At 44.4% G+C, this 21,800-nt stretch overlaps 1 non-coding gene across 1 annotated transcript; it reads left to right on the forward strand.

The window, feature by feature from the left end:
- Positions 1 to 21,144: 21,144 nt before the first annotated feature.
- LOC114807769 lies at positions 21,145 to 21,282 on the forward strand. The gene has a single exon (XR_003755842.1). It is a non-coding gene; the product is annotated as a small nucleolar RNA SNORA7 (small nucleolar RNA).
- The last annotated feature ends 518 nt before the right edge of the window (positions 21,283 to 21,800 follow it).

Below are 21,800 nucleotides of genomic sequence, written 5' to 3' on the forward strand. Positions count from 1 at the left end.
CCTTGACTGATTCAGTGGCCTTCTGGATTCCATTCTCCTATTTAGAAATCCATACTGAGAAATGGCACCAATTGGCAATAAAAAACAAAGGAGAAAAGGAGTGCTGCTTTATGATATTTAGAAGGGTGACCAAATGTCTGAAGATAATTAAGATATTCTACCACTTTCCTATGGGGCAGATATCACATCCAATTTGATTTGCAGTAAGAAGAAATGACAATATCTAAGGGTCTTGCCTTTTCCCCCTTAAACTGATTATAACTGGAAAAAAGAAAAGCCAGCTCTTCTCCTGAGACCTTGGAAATCCAAACAAATCCTCTCCCACTAATGAAATAGCCCTTAAAAAACTGGATTTACCGGAGAAACAGTGACAAACCTTAAGCTAAAGTGACACTACAGTGATGCCACTATAATTTATCTCCTCTTCTCACACCTGGGAGCTTGGGAATTAGCCTATCCTGTCTTTCTTTAAGCAATGTATAATTCATATTTGCTACCTAAAGGGTTCTCAACATAAAAAACCAACAAAGATAATCCTTCCTGGAGTTTCAACTGTGGGAAACAAAATCCAATTTCTATTTTTGAAGATTTTAACATTTCTGATATGTTCATTTCTGCCGGGAACAAATGACAGAAAAATGTATCGGATGGGAAATGAAAAGTCAGTTGTTGCTTTTCTGACTGGCCTGTACTGGGAATGCATATTTTTAGATAAATGAATTGCTCCAGAAGGTTGGTACTGCCCTTTTAGGAAAAGAAAAAAGAAGGCGTCTTAAACAATGAATTGGTGATGTTTACTGAGTTGGATACTGTGTGTAGCACACTGTACTAAGAGCTTGGAAGACAACTCAGTCGAGTTAATGGATACAATCTCTGCCCACGAGGAGCTTAGAGTCTAAAGGAGTAGACTCACTTTACAATCCGTTACAGAGAGGGGAAATATGGGATTATAGAGATAAATACATTCGCTTATTCAGAAAGAGGAAAGTTCTTTTACGTGCTTCAGAACTCTAAATGGAATTTCCTCCCCCTTCATATATGACAGACCACCGCTCTCCCCACCTTAGTAAGGTCACATCTCCCTCAGACAGCCTTCCCCAATGTAAGCCCTAATTTCCCCTATTCTCTCTCCCTTTTGCCTCACCTACGCACTTAGAACTGTATCCTTTAAGCACTTGATATTCACCCCACACTCAGCCCCACATAAGTGCTGTAAGCTCGTTGTAGGCAGGGAATGTGTCTGGTATATTGTTACGGTGTACTCTCCCAAGCGCATAGTACAGTGCTCTGCACCCAGTAAGCGCTCAGTAAATACAGTTGATTGATATATCTGTAATTAATTTTAATGCCTATCTTCCCCTCTAGACTGCAAGCACCCTGTAATAATAATAATAATAATGTTGGCATTTGTTAAGCGCTTACTATGTGCAGAACACTGTTCTAAGCGCTGGGGTAGACACAGGGGAATCAGGTTGTCCCACGTGGGGCTCACAGTCTTAATCCCCATTTTACAGATGAGGTAACTGAGGCACAGAGAAGTTAAGTGACTTGCCCGCAGTCACACAGCTGACAAGTGGCAGAGCCGGGATCTGAACCCATGACCTGTGACTCCAAAGCCCGTGCTCTTTCCACTGAGCCACGCTGCTTCTCTACAAGTCTGGTGTATTGAACTCTCTCAGACACTAAGTATAATGTTCCGCTCACTAAGCACTCAATAAATATCTTTGATTGATTAGGTATTCACCAAACACCTACTGAATGCTTAGCCCAGTTCTAATATTGAGAAGCAAGACCCATCTTTCCTACCCTCAAGAAGATGAGGGAGACAGGCAGAAGTGACTCTTAACTAGAATGAATCCAGCCCGCATTGAGAGCTGAGGAGAGTTATTGAGTTCTGTTAGCTAAGAAACGTGGAAAGGGTGTTAATTCCCTCCATTTTCATTTCTTTATAAAAATGTGATTGTGCGGTTTCCTTGTCGAGGCTTGTCCAGAGTACGCTCTGGGTGGGCGGACTTTCTGTGAAGGGGAGATTTTCCCTAGAAGTCCAGGGTTTGCAGAATTAGACTGCTGCCTCTGCTCTGAAACAAGGGGCTCATTCATTCATTCATTCAATCGTATTTATTGAGCGCTTAATGTTTACAGAGCACTGTACTAAGCGCTTGGAAAGTACAATTCAGCAATAGAGACAATCCCTGCCCACAACGGGCTTTTAGTCCAGAAGGGGAGAGACAGACATCAAAACAAGTAAACAGGCATCAATAACACCAATATAAATAAATAGAATTATAGATAAATGCACATCAAAACAAGTAAACACGCTTTAATATAAATAAATAGAAATATGGGCGGTGAGTTACCTGTACATTTCTACCAGACATAAAGATGATGGTGGCATTTATTAGGAACTTATATACCATATACTGTGGTAGATACACGATAATCTAATTAGACACAGTCCCTCTTCTGCGTGGGGCTCGCTCACGCACTCTCTCTCTCTCTCTCTCTAGATGGTGAGCCCTCCCAAGGGACAAAGACCATGTCCAGTTCCCACCTGTGTATTCTCTTCCACTACTTAATAGTGTTCTGAACACAGTAAATATTTTATAAATACTATTACCACGACTCTATCTTTTTCTCTAGTTTTCTCTCTTTCTTCAGCGGATCATCAAGAGATTCTCACTCCTTGTCATTATGAAAAGAAAATGACCTTATAGACTGTACAGCAGTGTGGCTAGTAGAAAGAGCACGGGCCTGAGTTTGGGGACCTGAAGTCTAATTCCACTTGTCTGCTATGTGACCTTGAACAAGTTCATTCATTCTATTGTATTTATTCAGCACTTACTGTGTGCAGAGCACTGTACTAAGCGCTTGGGAGAGTACAATAAAATAATAGATACAGACCCTGCCTACAACAGGCTTACAGTCACTTAACTTCTCCAAACCTCAGTTTCCTCATCTGCAAAATGGGAATCAGTGCCTGTTCTCTTGCCTACTTAGAAACCGAAGCTCCTGATGGAACAGGGTCTGTGTCTGATCTGATGATCTTGTATTTTTTTAGCGTGTGGCACATAGTGAGTGCTCAATGAATATTACAAATATTAGGAGGCATAGTAGTCGAGGCGTCTTATCTTAGACAAGTGTTGTCAAGAAAGTGAAGATTTCACCTCTTTCTTCAACACTGCTTTGCAAATAAATGGCGGAACCAACTCCTCTGCAGGTGTTCTGCATTGAATTGCTCAGTCACGGCACGGAGAGGCTGAGGGTAACGCTGACTCTCGGCCTGTTTGGAGACAGAACCAGAGAGGCTTCTGGGATTAGCATCAGGATGATGGCACCAAAGGGTGGAGTCTTCCATCAAAAGGAGAAAGATTTGAAATATAGGCCCATCAATCAATGGTATTTAATCAGTGGCAATGATTGAGCACTTACTATGTGCAGAGCATTGTACTAAGCTCTTGGGAGAGTACAATACAATTGAGTCAGTAGACACGTTCCCTGTCCACAACGAGCTTATAGTCGAGAGGGGGAGATGGGTATTAATATGAATAAATAATTCATAATCTGTATAATATCTATATCATGCTGTGGGTTCAGCACTGTTTAAGCCCTCATTCCACCCTGGGACTTGTGTTCAGATGAATCAATCAGTGGTATTTAATGAGCTAATCACTGTACTAAGCACTTGGGACAGTACAACCCAAGTTGGTAGACATGTTCCCTGCACACGAGGAGTTTATAGATCCTTACATTCTGTTGCTTTCCCCACAATTTGGAATTTACTTTAGACTGTAAGCCCTACTCTAGGCTGAAAGCCAACTCTCTTGTTCTGTCCTCTCCCAAGCACTTAGTACAGTGATCTAGATACAGTAAGTACTCAATAAATACCACTGATTGATTGATCGATTTAGGGTCTAGATTACAAGCTCCTTGTGGGCAGAGAAGGCATCTACCTACTCTACTGCACTGTACTTTTCCAAGCGCATCATGCTCAATGAATACTGTTGATCGATCGACTGAACTTGGCAGTGATGATTCTGAAATTCAAACTCATTCAGATTGAATCTTGGCACAGTTGGTTGGAGTCCAGGAGCAAGATTTCCTTCCAATCTGGGGGAGGGAGAAGAGCTATTCTGAGTTACAAAAACAAAGAAAGCCATTGTGTCACAGGCTTTTGCCTTGCCTTGTTTGACCGCCAATTGACTTGGTTTCTTAAAATGAAAGCGGGAAAGGTTAAAATTCCTAAAAGCTGAGCAGCTATATGGAAAATGCTGGGTTTTCCTCAGACTGCATTCTTCCTCATTCTTCTATAGCAAGGGTTTTGCTGTGGTTCAGGAGCCATGTTTGCTCTTCTTGGAGTCAACTGTGATTCTTTTTTTTCTTTTTATGGTATTTGTTAAACACTTACTATATGCCAAACACTGTTCTGAGCACTGAGATAGGTACAAGTTAATTAAGCCGGCTGTGGTCTCTGTCCCACATGGGGCTCACAGTCTAAGTAGGAGGGAGAACAGGGATTGAATCCCCATTTTACAATTGAAAAAAAAAATGTTGGTATTTGTTAAGCGCTTACTATGTGCCGAGAACTGTTCTAAGCACTGGGGTAGACACAGAGGAATCAGGTGGTCCCACGTGGGGCTCACACTTTTAATCCCCATTTTACAGATGAGGTAACTGAGGCACCGAGAAGTTAAGTGACTTGCCCAAAGTCACACAGCTGACAAGTGGTCGAGCCGGGATTCGAACCCATGACCTCTGACTCCAAAGCCCGTGCTCTTTCCACTGAGCCACGCCGCTTCTCAATTGAGGAAACTGAGGCACAGAGAAACAAAGTGAGTTGCCCAAGGTCACACGGCAACCAATTGGCAGAGCTAGGATTAGAACCCAGGTCTTTCTGACTCTCGAGCCCGTGGTCTCTCTCCACTAAGCCATGCTGTTTCTCAAGCCAATTATGAAAGTGGGAAGGGTGGGAGAAGGGCAGGCATTTCTAGTTGTTGTCCAGGGTCTTAGGCTAAGGTTGGGGGGTGATGGGGGTGGGGGCGACGGACAGCGAGCCCTCTATGACGTGTGGTGCCGATCCCAGCCCTAGCACCACCACCAGAAGACCTAGCAGCCGTGGGAGAAAGCACGGACCACTGGGCTCCCGTCCGGCCTATCGCTGCTGGCAGATCGTTCCCTGGTCCCTGTCACCCGTAAACCCTGACAGGCCCTGCCTCCTCCAGCCCACCCCTCCCCCCAGGTACACACAAAGTCTCCTGCCTTGGAGGTCCCCGGGGGGCTTGGGAAGCCTCAGGGTCACTAGGGCCCAGAGGGCAGCACCAGATGGACCAAATCCATGCCACTCAGAAGCCTGACCCTGAGGCATTTGGATCAGAGACCATGCCCCATTCCGCCCAGAGAGGGGCTCCTGCCTCTTTGGCACCCACCTTCTCTGGAGACTCCCACGGGGGCTGTGGGGAGGGGAGGAAACCCACCACTCGGCCCACAGAAGCCCCCCGCCCCGACCCTTACCTCCGAGCACTGCAGCCAAAACCCATGTCAGGTCGTGGGGTGGGGAGGGATGGCATCCTGCTCTGAGCTGGGGAGAGCACAATTCTCCTCTTCCCAGAAACCTCTCTGTCACCCCCCGAGGGAAGGGACAAATTTCCTTCCTTGCACCGCCTTGCATAATAGCCTCTCCCCAGTTTGGGGTTTGCAAAATTTTTACAAAAAAGCCATGTGTAAGGAAAGCTCCTTGGGGAGATGTGGCCACCCCACGTGAGCCCTTGCCCCCCACTAATTGCACCTACACTGCCACTAGGGTGGGAGTGTGCTGGTTGGGGTGGGGTGGGGGTGGGGGGGTCGCTGATTCTGCCAGTGGGGGGCAGCTTGTAGCTTTGGGGGGCCATCCTGGCTCCATGGATGGCGGGAATCTGGCTCATAGGCTGCATGAAATGGTGTGGCCTGGCCCAGAGACCCCCACCTCTCCCTTGGCCTCCTGTGGGCAACATCTCTAGTGACCCGGGACCACTGCTCTCCTCCAGGGGAGGAGACAGACTTCCCTCAGCCCCGGAACCCCGGATGCTCGTCCGACCTGATTATCTCATACCTATCCCATTCCTGAGGTCTCCCCCCTTCAAAGCCATATTGAAGGCACATCTCCTCCAAGAGGCCTTCTCTGACTAAGCCCTCCTTTCCTCTTCTCCCACTCCCCTCTGCTTCCTCTTGATTTGCTCCCTTTATTCATCCCCCCTCCCAGCCCCACAGCACTTGTGTACACAGTTATAATTTATTCATGTTGTCTGTCTTCCCCTCTAGACTATGAGCTCATTGTGGGCAGGGAATGTGTCTAAGATTGTATTGCATTTACCCAAGTGCTTAGTACAGTGCTTTGCACACCATATGTGCTCAAAAAATATGGTTGAATGAGCGAAGGTCCCTGTTTAGTATATAGTAAGTGCTAAACATATACTTCTGTTATTTTAATATTAATAATAGACTTCTTTTCTGGGGGGTGAGCTTCATCCTGTGTTGGATTTCTGAAAGAGAAACAAAATGATCTACTACATCTTTGCATCCCTGTCTAGATTCCTATTGGCTCTTTCTTAGGAAGCTTGAGCAATGGGGCTGGAAGGGGGGAGGAATTCTCCAGGCCTCAGTTACCTCATCTGTAAAATGGGGATTAAGACTGTGAACCCCATGAGGGACAGGGCCTGTGTACAACTAGATTACCTCGTATCTACCCCAGTGCTGAGAACAGTGCCTGGCACATAGTAAGCACTTAACAAACATCATTTAAAAAAAAAAAAAAAACGGGGTTGAGAGCGGCACAGGACTGTACCTGGGAGTGTTTGGAGAAGCGGCAGAACCTAAGGGAAAGAACACAGCCCTGGGAGTCAGAAGTGCTCAATAAATTCACAGTGAGTGCTCAATAAATAGCATTTTTTGATTGATTGGTTGGTTCTAATTGGGCCTCTGACACTTGCTGGCTGGGTGACATTGGGCAAGTGTCTTCACTTCAGTATCCCTTGTGGGTTAGGGACTGTGTCAGACCTGTCTGTGTTGTATCCATCCCAGTGCTTGGCAAGTAGTAAATGCTTAATAGATTCCACAGCTTGGCCTAGGGGAAAGAGAATGGACCTGGGAGTCAGAGGACCTGGGCTCTAATCCCAAATAAAAATTTGCTCCAGATACTGTTCTCTCGGTTTGTTTCTTTTTCTGGGCGGCCTAATATAAAACAGGTGTGTATCAGTTTACACAGAGGGATTTATGTCAGCCCATTAAATGTCAAGGGTTGCACCCTCAGTCACATGTTGGGTTGTGCCATTCCCTCTCATTGATGACAAAAGCGATAAATCTCCAGTTGGCCGTATCCTCCTTCTCCCTTTGAATCACCTGAAATGAATGATGTCTTGCAAGCTCGCTGAACCTTGAACCCTCTTCACCCGCCACATTACATTGCAACGCAAACAAGAAATGAGAGAAGAGGCATGTGTCCTTTGACATCTCAGCTCTGAAAACAGCCAAGAAGGCAGTGAGGAGGGGAGATGGAATTCAAAATAGAACTGAGTGAGAGGGAGGCAGAGAGAGAAAAGAGGTGATAGACTATGATTGATCACTTTATTATATCATTCAGGAAGAGGTTGGTCATTATAAGAAGTTATTTTCATCCTATTATAGAAGCTCAAAAACAAACTGCCTAGGAATTGTTTTTGAAAGTGATATCCTCATCTGTTCAGATTAAAATGTAGCCATAGTCTTTTTCAGTAGGTCACCAGACTCTCCCTGTAAATGTTGGAGGTAACTTTTCCAGGAAGAACTCCTTAAAAACAAAAAAAAAAACCCACCTCTTTTCAAGGGGAAAACTACCCCAAGGTCAAAAAGAAAGAGATGCAGCATGGCCTGGAGAGAAGCAGAATAGCCTGGTGGAAAGAGCATGGACCTGGGAGTCGGGAGACCTTGGGCAAGTCATTTAACTTCTTATTGCCTCATTGCCCTAGCCCAGAACCAGTGAGGATGAATCCCCTGGAATCCCCATTCCAGATCCACTGCCATCACCAAAATATCAACAGCTCAGCTGGCCTGTCTTAGATCAGCCTCTTGACTGATGATGGAGGCAGCAAGTGATGACAGAGTGACAGAGACAGCCTAGTCCCATAGGACTAAAACATCCTTCTCAGCAGCTCCAGATGCCTAAACCTCAGTAAGGGAAGCCCAAAAAGTTCTCTATGGGAGAACGATACTACACGCTCACACGCAGAACCACTAAACACTGGCAAAGCTCCTTGCAATTTGTTAAGGGCTTTTTTAAACGATATCTGTTAAGCATTTACTATATGTTAGGCACTGTTTTAAGTGCTGGCCTCGTTACAAAATAATCAGATTGGACATATTTCCTGTCCCACATGGGTCTCACAGTCTTAATCCCCTTTTACAGATAAGATAAGAGAGAAGTTAAGTGACTTACCCAAGATCACACTGAAGGCTGTGGCAGAGCTGAGATCAAAAGCCATGTCCACTCTTTCGACTAGACCACACTAATTCTCTGAAATCCCCTCTAGCTGCAGAGGATTTATCTATTGGCAAGTTTGAAAAACACCTGACTACCATCATCAAAGTGTGAACCCCTCCCTCCAGTTAGTGTGTTAATTAACTTTCAAGTGATCTGCATCCACCCAGATGGAATTTCCCTAGTATAGACTTGAACCTTTGTATTTCCTACATCTCAAAACCACCAGTTGCCCCAACATAGTCAAGTTATTCATTTCAGTAACCAAAGTTGATTCTCCCAAGGACAACCGATCTGCTGCTGGGCCATTTTACAAACAATTTTTGAATTTTCTTTCATTTGTTCATTTTAAGTGTCTCTAAATATAACTTGAATGATGAAATGAATGCCCCTGATTTCCCAACGCTTTCTGGTATGTGAGAAATGTTGGGAACAAAATTATAAAATGAACTGAGAGAGCAAATATGGGACTGCAGGAAAATAATCTGTAGAGCTCATATTTTGCATTCTTTGACAATTATGTATTCTATTGGCAAATGCTCTCAAGAGGACCGTTTACTATTTATCTTTCCTAATATTTGATTGATTCAAATTCTCCTCTAGACTTGTTAGAAACCATGTTCTCTGAGGGCAGGGAACGGTGTTACACTGTATTTTCCCAAACACTCAGTACGGCGCTCTGCAAACGGTAAGCGCTCAATAAATACAACTGATTGATTGATCGATATCATCCGGGTACTGCATCTTGGGGCAGGAATGGTGAGACTGAGGCTGGGTGGCGTTGCTTTTGGAAACCACGTCTTTTTTGTTTTCAAATGTTATTTCAAAATTTGCAGGGCCCAGCCTTAAGTTAGTAAGAACAGTTCTTTCCCAAATGTTCTGACCCCGTTTCATTTTAGACCTTTAGACCCAGGCACACCTGACGGGTCTAGCTCTTTGCAGATTTTTCTAAGCCGCATAAAGTAAAAGAGAGAAAAAGCAAATTCCCCAAGTGCTGTCTGGAAATAGGCCAAAAGCACTTTTGTGGACCATGAATGATGGCTCTAATATCTGATAACAGAAGAATCAACAACACTAGTATCTCTCCACAGAGACGTCAGAAAGATTCTTCCTTTACTTTAGCAATCTCATCACTCAGATGCTCAACAAGAAATGTTTTCTTAGAAGTCTCTGGAATATTGTTAACAGATGGCTTTTGGCTGCAATTTTGCACATACGTTTATGATACTGGAGTCAACAAAGTATAATTATGAACCAAGCATGTGTAGAGATTGGATTATAGTGCCTTTACATATATACCACCACAACCCTAGAGATACGAGCATTTTCTGCTTTAGAAGATTAAGAATAGAATATCAATAAAGTGCCTTTTCAGCAGGGGTCGTGTCTACTAACTCTGTTTTGCCGTAGTCTCCCAAGTGCTCATTACAATGCTTTGCACACAGAAAGTGCTCAATAACTACCATTGATTGATTGATTGACTGAACTATGAAGCAGCTATGATTGAGAAGCAGCATGGTTCAGTGGAAAGAGGCCGGGCTTGGGAGTCAAAGGTCATGGGTTCGAATCCCAGCTCCGCCACTTGTCAGCTGTGTGACTGTGGGCAAGTCACTTGGTTTCTCTGTGCCTCAGTTACCTCATCTGCAAAATGGGGATGAAGACTGTGAGCCTCACGTGGGACAACCTGATTACCCTGTATCTACCCCAGCGCTTAGAACAGTGCTCTGCACATAGTAAGCGCTTAACAAATAGCAACATTATTAACTATGAGTCTGTTTATTATGCCCAAAACAATTTCCTGACTCCAGTTGCCTGCATCACATCCCTCCCTTCCTTTAAACCTACTTCTTGCAGGAAGATTTTTCCACTTAATTGAGCTATACTCCAATCCACCATAAAAATCTCAAACCCGCTCTTCTCCCTTCACTCATTCCTGAAATTAAAATATTTATACATCCACATTCATGTTGAATGCATGAATGTCTAGTCCCCTCTAGACTGTAAGCTCATTGTGGACAAGGAACGTATCTGCCCATTCTGTTGTATTGTATCCTCCCAAGCGCTTAGTACAGCGCTCTGCACATAGTCCGCTCTCAATAAATACTACTGATGATGATGATGATGGATGAATACATTTTTGACTGTTTGTCTCTATGAAACTATAAACGCCTCACTGCAGCACGGCCTAGTGGCTAGAGAAGCAGCGTGGCTCAGTGGAAAGAGCACGGGCTTGGGAGTCAGAAGTCATGGGTTCGAATCCTAGCTCTGCCACTTGTCAGATGTGTGACTGTGGGCAAGTCACTTAACTTCTCTGTGCCTCAGTTACCTCATCTGTAAAATGAGGATTAAGACCGTGAGCCTCACGTGGGACAACCTGATGACCCTGTATCTCCCCCAGTGCTTAGAACAGTGCTCTGCACATAGTAAGCGCTTAACAAATACCAACATTATTAGTGGACAGAGCACAGGCCTGGGAGCCAGAAGGTCATGGGTCCTAATCCCAGCTCTGCCACTTGTCTGCTATGTGACCTTGGGCAAGTGATCCGTGCAGCAGGAGGCAGGGAGATCAGCCAGGAGGCAGATACAGTAGCCAAGGAGGGATAGAGTAAGTGTAAGTGACAATCCCGTCGATGGGCAGGGATTGTCCCTATCTGTTGCCGAATTGTACATTCCAAGCGCTTAGTACGGTGCTATGCACATAGTAAGCGCTCAATAAATACTATTGAATGAATGAATGAATGTTTGGATCAATGTAGCAGGGGGGATGGAGAGGAAAGGGTGGATTTTAGCAAAGGTGTGAAGATAGAAACAGCATTTTCTAATGGATAGAGAATAGGAGGGGGTATCACTTGTTCTGATGTCTCTCTCCCGCCCTCCTTGTGGGCAGGGATTCTCTTTATTGCTGTACTGTACTTTCCAAGAGCTTAGTACACTGCCCTGCGCACAGTAAGTGCTAAATAAATACGACTGAATTGAATGATTAGGAAACTTGGGTCCTAATCTTGGTCCTGCCACTTACCTGCTGTGTGGTTTGGGGCGTCACGTGATTTCTCTGTGCCTCATCTGTCAGATTATCCTATATCTATTCCAGAGCTTGACACAAAATAAACACTTGACATATACCATAATTATTATTACTACCATTATTATTAGTAATAATACCAGTATTTGGGACTTTTTTTTTTTTGGTCCCGCCTTGGCCGTTCCCTCCGTGATCCCGTACTAGCCTTAACAACTTCTCAAAAACTTTATGAGGTGAGAGAATTCCAGTGTCTTAGGATGCTCATTGTTTTATCGTTTGAAAGGATATGTCAAGCCAAATATCATATAAACTTTAACCTGTCTTCCGTGAAGATTAAAGGTCTTGAAATTCTCTTCCGCTTTACGAAATATCTTGGAAGCAGATTTTAAATCGGAGGGAAATGTGATCATGCTTCAGGCATTCTTCCATTCGTTTACATCAGATTCATCTTTTCAGACATGTCAAAAGTTTCCATCCAGTAAGAACTGTTCAATGGAGTGGGATTGATGTATGAAAGGTATCCCTTGCCAAACCTGGCCGGCAATATCAATCATTGCTATTCCAGTGAGTTTGGCTCACACGGGGCCTGTCATTGCCTTAGAGCCTCCATTTTGGTATCCTGACCTTCCACTAGATGAGAGCCGCCCCTTCCCTAAGCGCTGCCCACCAGGCTGATCTATCTGCTGCAATGGTCTCCCCAAATCCATTGCTACGTCACATTACTTCAAACTGTGCTTCCGTTACATGGCGTAGTGGATAGAGCGCAGGTCTGGGAGCCAGAAGGTCATGGGTTCTAATCCCAGCTCTGCCCCTTGTCTGCTATGTGACCTTGGGCAAGTCACTTCAATTCTCTGGGCCTCAGTTACCTCATCTGCAAAATGGGGATTGAGATCATGAGCCCCACATGGGACTGGAACTGTGTCCAACCCGCTTTGCTGTATGCACCCCAGTGCTCAGCACAGTGCCTGGCACATAGTAGGCACTTAAAAAATACCACAGTTATTATTATGTCATTTATTCTGCTCTCGTGGCTTGGATGGGCCCCACTCCTATTCAGCATAAAGCAGATACTTGGGTCTCCGGTTATCGGTTATCGGCTCACTGGTTCCACGGAGAAGCAGCGTAGCATACTGGATAGAGCACAGGCCTGGGAGTCAGAAGGTCATGGGTTCTAATCCCAGCTCTGCCACTTGTCTGTTATGTGACCTTGGGCAAGTCACTTCGATTCTCTGTGCCTCAGTTACCTCATCTGCAAAATGGGGATTCAATGTCTTTTGTTTCTCCTACTATGAGCCCTATGGGGGTCAAGGAAATTAGAACAGTGCTTGACACATACTAAGTGCTCAACCAATACCACAGTTATTATGTTACTTAATTGTTTGAATTCATCGATCAATCAATCAATTGGCATGGCACCAATGGTATGGGAATGTGTCTACCAGCTCTGTGGTATCATACTTTCCTAAGCATTTAGTTCAGTGCTCTGCACACCGTAAGTGCTCAATAAATACCATTGATGATGATGATGATGATGGAGATGATGATGGTATTTACTGAGTGCTTACGGTGTGCAGAGCACTGTACTAAGCTCTTCGGAGAGACTAGGTAACCACGTCCCCTGCCCAGGGTGAGCTTACAGCCTAGAGGGGGAAACGGACATTTACATAAATACATCCAGTGCTTAGAACAGTGCCCAGCACTTAGAACAGTGCTTGGCACATAGTAAGCGCTTAAATACCATCGTTATTAATAATAAATAATTCCCAATATTTAATATCGGTCCATATCTCATGGCTATTTAATAGTGTTAACTATATTTATTGTGTGTTTTCTTATATTGCTTGGATCATTTTTTGCATCATGGCAACATATTAACATACTCTTCATTATTTCCCTTGGGAAACTATCCTTCATCTAGTCCTTTTTCATTTAACACTCTAATTTTTGTGGGAAAAAATGAGATGGCCAACAGTTATTTTTCCAGTAACTGTAAATGCTTAATACTCACTGTTACTTTTGCCAGTAAACTGATGATAGACAAATTTAAAGAGTTACAATTCGTTCCCCATCTAACACTAATGACGTACTGAGGCGATAAGAGGGAAGCACAACCCTATCCCTGTTGCAGCCTGCTTCATTTTTTTTTTTTAATGGTATCTGTTAAACACTTACTATGTGCCAGGCACTCTACTAAGCAGGGGTGGATTTAAACTAATCAGGTCGGACAATTCACATTTCACGTGGGGCTCACAGCCTTAATCCCCATTTTACGGATGAGGTAACTGAGGCCCAGAGAAGTTAAGTGACTTGCCGAAGTTCACGCAGTAGACAAGTGGCGGAGCCGGGATTAAAGCCTAGAACCTCTGACTCCCTTGGACCCATTCACGGTGGTAGTCAGAAAGGTTTACAGAAAATTGAGTGTGGAGACTCAGAACCGCATGATGTAGTGAATAGAGTCAGAAAGTCATGGGTTCCGATCCCGGCTCTGCCACTTTGTCTGCTCTGTGTCCTTGGGCAAATCATTTTACTTCTCTGGGCCTCAGTTATCTCATCTGTAAAATGGGGAGGGAGACTGTGAGCCCCACACGGGTTAGGGACCCAATTTGCTTGTATCCTCCCCAGTGCTTAGTACAGTGCCTGGCATGTAGTAAGTGCTTCACAAATGCCATCATCATTTTTATTATAATACTAGAAAAACCCAGGATAGAAAAGGTTTGGAATGTCAGAATGTTAGTAGATTACTGGAGCCCTGCGGTAGTTTAGCGGAAAGAACACTGATCTGTGAATCTGAAGGCCTGGGTTGCAATCGATTGATCAGCCAATCAATAAATCAATCATAAATTACAGGTAGGAGAAAGAAGAAAAAGAGCATATGTACATGAGTTTGTGTTTAAATAATAGAGTAATAATAATAGTTAAGCACTTACTATGTGTCAAGAACTGGGGTAGTTCAAGGTAACTAGGTCCCTGTCGGGGCTCACGGTCTAAATAAGAGGGAGAACAGGTATTGAATCCCCATTTTGCAGATGAAGGAACTGAGGAACAGAGAAGTTAAACAACCTGCTCTAGATCACACAGCAGACAAATGGCAAGTCGGGATTAGAACCCATGTCTTCTAACTCCCAGGCCCATGCTCTAGGCCACACTGCTTCTCTAAGCATGTAACAGATATTTCCATAAGGGCTACAGGAGTTTGCCCTAGCCAACGTAGAGATACAAGTTAATCAGGTTGGACTCAGTCCATGACCCACATGGGGCTCACAGTTTCAATCCCCATTTTATAAATGAGGTAACTGAGGCACAGTGAAGTAACTTTCATTCATTCATTCATTCAATCGTATTTATTGAGCGCTTACTCACTAAGTGCTTGGAAAGTACAATTCAGCAACAAATTGACTTGCCCAAGGTCACACAGCAGACGAGTAGCGGAGCCGGGATTAGAACCCAGGTCCTTCTGACTTCCAGACCCATGCTCCGCCGTAAGCCATGGTACTCCCTCAAATGCTTAGTACAGTGCTCTGCACACAGTGAGCACTCAAGGAATGCCATGGATGAGGAATAAATCCCACTGAATATCTGTATCTACCCCAGTGCTTAGTACAGTGCCTGGCACGTAGTAATTGCTTAACAAATACCATAAAAAACAAAACGAAAAACATAGTGTGTGCTTAATAAATACCATAAAAAAAGTCTCAGGAATGGTAATGCGAAAAGCTAAATTCCAGTCCATTAGACTGTGAGCGTCAAGTGACACAGGGACCTGATTATCCAACCTTGTTACCTTGAATAATAATATCTACCTCGGGGCTTAGTACAGTGTTTGTACTGAATATGTGCTTAACAATGAGTACCATTATTATTGTCATTAATAATCCTTAGCTAAGAAGTCTAAAAATCTTTGCCAAAGCTTTGGAAAAAAAATAGGGGGCAGTTAATGTGTTATCTGTTCTGATACCTCTACTTGATGTTTTTGCCTGGGAGTTAAAATTGCTTTTCACATTCTCAAAGCCCTCTCCTTAGACCAGCTGTGAACAGAATGCATAAAAAGGTCTATTCAACTCCACTTGGGTTTGCAAGTTGCAACATTTTCATGGGTACACATTGTTGACCTTGAATTTCTTCCCGTGATATCACTGTTGCCGGACAAAATCCCAGCTCAGAATGGGGCTTCATTCTTCAAGGTTGCTTCCAGGCAGACAAGGAGACTCAGACCCTTCCAATTTTGTTTTCTCCATTCCTGCCTCGCAACTTAGTAATGTTAGAAAGGAAAACTAAAATTCTACCGGGACTCATCATTTTCAACTTTGTTCAGATGCAGGTAACGTTTTGTTCCAAACCAGATACATAATTAAGCACTGTGATCATCCCTGGTGGATGGTTACTCTCTTGAAAAAAAGCAGTGTTGCCTAGTGGACGGTGCCCGGGCCTGGGAGTCAGAGGGCCAGGGTTCATATCCCTACTCTGCCACTTGCCTACTGTGTTATCTTGCTGTGTGACCTTGGGCAAGCCACTTCACTTTTCTGGGCCTCAGTTACCTCATCTGTAAAAGGGGGATTGAGACCGTGAGCCCCATGTGGGACAGGGACTGTGTCCAACCCGGTCTGCTTGTATCCAGCCCAGGGCTTAGTACAGTGCCTGGCACATAGTAAGCGCTTAACAAATAGCACGATTATTATTATTATTACTAAGCACTTGGGGAAGGCTTAGGTTTTGAAGTTATGACTCTCCCTTCATGTTTGCCACCTTGAATTACTGCGGGGGTGGGATGAATACCTGGCCTTCATCAATCAATCAATCACATTTACTCTGTGCAGAGCACTGTACTTGGGAAAGAATTAGTAGACACGTTCCTTGCCCATCACAACTTTCATATGGTGGAAGGGGATCTGTGTCTTAAAGGGCCATATTCAACCGTATTTATTGAGCACTTACTGTGTGCGGAGCACTTACTGTGTGCAGAGCACTGTACTAAGCACTTGGAAAGTACAATTCAGCAACAGAGACAATCCCTACCCAACAACGGGTGGCCAAATCTCCATTAGTCGACGGAGATTCTTGACCTGCATATATTTGTTTTCTTGTTTGTTGGTTTTTAAGGTACCCGTTAAGCGCTTAGTATATGCCTGTCATTGTGCTAAACACTGGGGTAGATATTCAGGTTGGACACAGTCCCTGTCTCACCCAGGGCTCACAATCTAAGCTGGAGGGAGAAGGATTTAATCCCCATTTTACGGATGAGGTAATTGAGGCACGAAGAAGTTAAGCGACTTGCCCAAGGTCACACAGCAGACAAGCGGCAGAGGCGGGATTAGAAACCAGGTTCTCTGACTTCCAGGCCCGTGCTCTCTCCGCCAGGTCACGCTGCTTCTCATTTTGCCATTTTGTCAGGAATCCTCTATGTGTGTTGGGAGGTCGCCAGCCATTTTACTCTTCAGAGTTGCTGTGGTACCGGGTAAGGACTGTCTATCTTACTTGTTGATGCATAAAAGCTCTTGGCTTGGGTTGCTGTCCACATATCCTTGGCAAGACCACACATGGCTCTGGGAAGCAGAAAGAGGGGGTGAAAATGTTAAATGAGGGCAGCGCTATGGCAACTTTTATGTGCTCGTGAAATGCTTGGAGTATATTGATATTTGACAACGAATTTAATTCCCTGTGCTGTGAAATGTCTGTTTTCCACATGACTGAAATAACGAACTCATGGGGGTGATTATCACTATTGTTAAACAACAAGGCAAGAAAAAGTATTTACATTTCTGTATATTCAGTTCCATTTCTACATATCCATGAGAGAGGCATGCTAAATGAAAAGATCTCTGGCAGATCCTTTTGTACTGCTTAATCTATGCTTTGCTGTCTAGCCATTTTTGCATTCTTGGGCCTTAAAAAGGTTTCTTTCCTCCTTAACTTTATTCTGTTCAGTTTCACAGTGTTTGGGTCAGTCTCACTCCTGACTCTTTGGGCAGTACAGGACAGAGAAAAAAAGGCAACATGTAGAAAAATGATCATACCAAAAGCACCATGGTCATGGGAAACAGCAGGGCCTAGGGGATAGAGCACGGGCCTGGGAGTCAGAGAGGCCTGGGCTCTCATCCCAGCTCCGCCACTTGTCTGCTGTGTGGCCTTGGACAAGTCACATCTTCTCTCTGCCTCAGTTTCCTCATCTGTGGAAAGTGGGGAGTAAGACTGTGAGCCCCATGTGGGAAAGGGACTGGGTCCAACAGTGCTTGACGCATAGTAAGCGCTTAACAAATTCCATCATTATTATTATTATTATTGTTCCCTTTCACTTCACTAATGCTCCGTTCCCATCCTGAACATCGATTTTGAATTGCTGTTTTTACAGACACCATATATGGTAGTAACACGGCAACCTCATGGGATCTTTCCTAATGGTACTGCTATACTTTGTTTATATGTGTTTATGAAAAGATTTTTTTTTAATTTTATGCCTAGATAAACAAAAGGCCATAGATAGAAAGAGTGTCACATACCGTAACCAAAGAAGGGTCATAGTGAGATTTAATGAACAGAAAGGCAGGAAAGTTAGAAGGAAAGTCTGTTAGACTTGAATGACTTTTCCATATGGGACTTGGAACCCCGGCTTGAAGTATGCCGGAAGTAGTCGGAACTTGGCTCTGGGATGAGAAGCAGGGTGGCTCAGTGGAAAGAGCACGGGCCTGGAAGCCAGAAGACCTGGGTTCTAATCCCGGCTGCGCCGCTTGTCTGCTGTGTGACTTTGGGCAAGTCACTTAGCTTCTCTGCGATTCACTTATCTCATCTGTAAAATGGGGATTAAGACTGTTAGCCCCTACGGGACATAGTAGTAGGAGCTTAACGAATACCGCAACTATTATTAGGGAGATGTCAAAGCAGTAGAGTAGTAGTGACAAGGAGCAGAAAGCTGCAGGAAAGCCCCAAAGAGGTGGAAATGAAAACCACAGGAGCTGGGAATGGATTATCAAGGCCAGGCGCAGAAACGGATTCCATTAGCAGGAGAAATTTACTCAAGATGGATCATGTGGAGAGAGAAGCTTTAGTCGAGAATGCATATGGAGGCTAAAAGAGCCAAGAGGGAAGCTCAAACTTCATACCGGTCCAAAATATTTGTTTCTCTACCATCAGCCAACGAATCTGTTTTATCAATTAAGGTACGTGGCTGCATCTATATTAACTACAGAAAAACACAAGCCTTTAAAACTGAATTCCCCTAAATTCCCTCCGCAAGCTTTGCCTTTGTGTACAACTTTCCATTGCAGCTCCTACTAAGAATCTAACAATATATTAAGGTAGTTTTGACAAAGCTTGTGTAGTCCTGTAAAAATGGAAATCATATGGGGAATTGTGTAGAAAAGGCAGTTCTAAACCAGCCACCTAAATGGTACCTCTCCCATTTAATGTTTATGGTTTATTATCTAGGTAATACCAACCAAGAGTTGGTGCAGAAGCGAGAAGCAGCGTGGCTTAGTGGAAAGTGCCTGGATTTGGGAGTCAGAGGTCATGGGTTCTAATCCCGGCTCCTTCATTTACCAGCTGTGTGACCTTTGGCAAGTCACTTCACTTCTCTGTGCCTCAGTGACCTTATCTGTAAAATGGGGATAAAGACTGTGAGCCCCACGTGGGACAAGGACTGTGTCCAACCCAATTTGCTTGTATCCACCCCAGCGCTTAGTACAGTGCCTGGCATACAGTTAGTGCTTAACAAAATACCATCATTAAAATACCATCATTCTGCCATGCCAACAATGGAATAATGTGGAGCCCCAAACAGGAGGCTCAGTAAGCGCTAAATAAATACAACTGAATAAATGAGGGCAGCACTGGGACACAACCGTGTAGCCAGTTTCAAAGCCAGGCCCTCATATTCATACCAAAATGAAATCTGACACTCCTTTGATATTCATGTTTTTCTACTTCAGTCAGTGAATGGTATTTAGTGAACACTTACTGTACTAAGCACTGTACTAGGCGCTCGGGAGAGAGTACAATACAACCGAGTTGGTAGACACATCCCCTTCCCAATGTCGCTGAGATATGTAACTGTGTAGATCGGTCAACTGATCAATCAATTGATGGTATTTATTGAGCGCCAAACATTGTACTAAGTGCTTGGGAGAGTACAACAGAATTAGCAGACTCGTTCCCTGCCCATCAGTGGTAGAATTCTCGCCTGCCACGAGGGAGGCCCGGGTTCGATTCCTGGCCGATGCATCAAGATCTTTTCCAGTACTTAGAACAGTGCTTGGCACATAGTAAGCGCTTAACAAATACCATTATTGTTATTATTATAATAATAATAAGCTAGAGTCAGCGGGCGGGGACGGGACATCAGGACGCTTTCCATAGACGCTCATCTTTAGACCGTAAGCTTCTTGTGGGCAGGAGACATGTCTACCAACTCTGTTTTACTGTACTCTCCCAAGCACTTAGTACAGAACTTTACACCCAGTAAGCGCTCAATAAATACCATCGATTTATTAAACCGGGCTTTGAGCACTAAGCTCACTTAAGGTTGCCTCCTGCTGTTTTAAACTGTTTTTCACAGTCTTACCGTTTTTCAGTCTTCTTCTAGCTCCCAGCCTTTTTTTTTTTTTTTGAGGGGAGAAGGGGGGACCTTACTGTTTGTTCAGGCAAATCTCATTTCCGAAAACAGCTTCAGGGAAAAAAAAGGCAAAAAAGAGAGGGAGGGGAGGTTTTCAGGGGGAAGAAGGTAGAAAATAGAGATGAATAAGGATTTGTTCTGGAACCAGGTTGGAGAGCGGGGATCTAGGAAAACTGCAAGGTCACTGGTACCTCCTGCTCAGTTTGTCTGGGTTTGCTGAAAGGAGGTAGGCGATCTTGTTGGCTGGACGTGTAAGGAAAAACAATTTGGACAAGCCCTACCAAAAACATTCAGAAAAGGAGATGAGCTCCTTTTTCCTGTTGCCAGTGAAGAAGAGCAAACGTTGAAGAATTTCACCTGCTAGCCTCTCTCCCATCCAGCAGCACGGCTTAGTGGAAAGAGCACGGGCTTGGGAGTCAGAGGGCGTGGGTTCGAATGCCGCCTCCGCCCCTAGTCAGCTGTGTGACTTTGGGCAAGTCACTTAACTCCTCTGTGCCTCACTTCTCTCACCTGTAAAATGGAGGGACACCCTGATTACCTTGTAATCAGCACTTAGAACAGAGCTTGGCACATAGTAAGCGCTTAACAAATACCATCATCATCATCCATTCGTGGATTGATTCCACCATCTAGTCACATGTATTGAATCACCATTTTACAGATGAGGAGATCGAGGGACAGAAAAGGCAAGAAGTGACTTGGCCAAGGTCACTCAGTAGACAAACGGTAATTGTTATTATCATCATCTCGTCTATCGCTGTAGAATCTAACTCTTGAGCCTCTTTGAGCAGCTGCTTAAGAGGTACTGCAGGGTTGGGGGGGGCCAAGCGATACAGTAATTAGCAAACTTCTCACCAGAAACTGCTATCCACCCTGCTGTTTAATCAATCAGTCACATTGAGCACTTACTCTGTGCAGAGCACTGTACTTAATACTTGGGAGAGTACAACAACGTAACAGAGTTAGTAGACACATTCCCTGTCCACAAAAAGCTTACAGTCTAGAGGGATGATGATGAAGATGATGATGATGATACCCCTCTCAGGATGGCACCTGGAGAGTTTCCAGTTCCCTACCAGTCTCGACTATGGGAGGGAGAGTCAAGCAGAGGCATACCCATTTCATTCCTAGCTTGGTCAGTGGCTAGCGAGTGGAAGGCCATCTGCTACACGTCAAAACTCACCCGTGCTGGGCAGCAGAGGCATGGGAGAGAGTCGAGAGCAGAGACTCAGGTATACTGTGCGGAAGAAGGCAATGGTAAACCACTTCCACATTTTTACCAAGAAAACTCTATGGATACACTACCAGAACGATTGCAGATGGAGAGCGGGGCGTGCTGGGAGAGATGTGTCCATGGAGCCTCTATGGGTCGGACAACTCGACAGCATAAGACACGATGATGATAATAATAATTACCATTATTATTGTCATTACTGTTGTTACTATGTGCCAAGTACTGTACTAAGAGGTGAAATAGATCCAAGGTTATGAGATTAGACCCAGCCCCTGTCCCCCATGGGGCTTCCAGTCTAGGTAGGAAGAAGAACAGGTATCGAATCCCCATTTTACAGATGAGGAGATCGAGGGACAGAAAAGGCAAGAAGTGACTTACACAAGGTCACTCAGCAGACAAATGGTAGAGCCGGGATTAGTATCCAGGCCTTGTGACACCCAGGCCCTTACTCTTTCCA

This window comes from Ornithorhynchus anatinus, chromosome X3, assembly GCF_004115215.2.
Source record: "Ornithorhynchus anatinus isolate Pmale09 chromosome X3, mOrnAna1.pri.v4, whole genome shotgun sequence".
In the NCBI taxonomy this organism is placed as follows: domain Eukaryota; kingdom Metazoa; phylum Chordata; class Mammalia; order Monotremata; family Ornithorhynchidae; genus Ornithorhynchus; species Ornithorhynchus anatinus.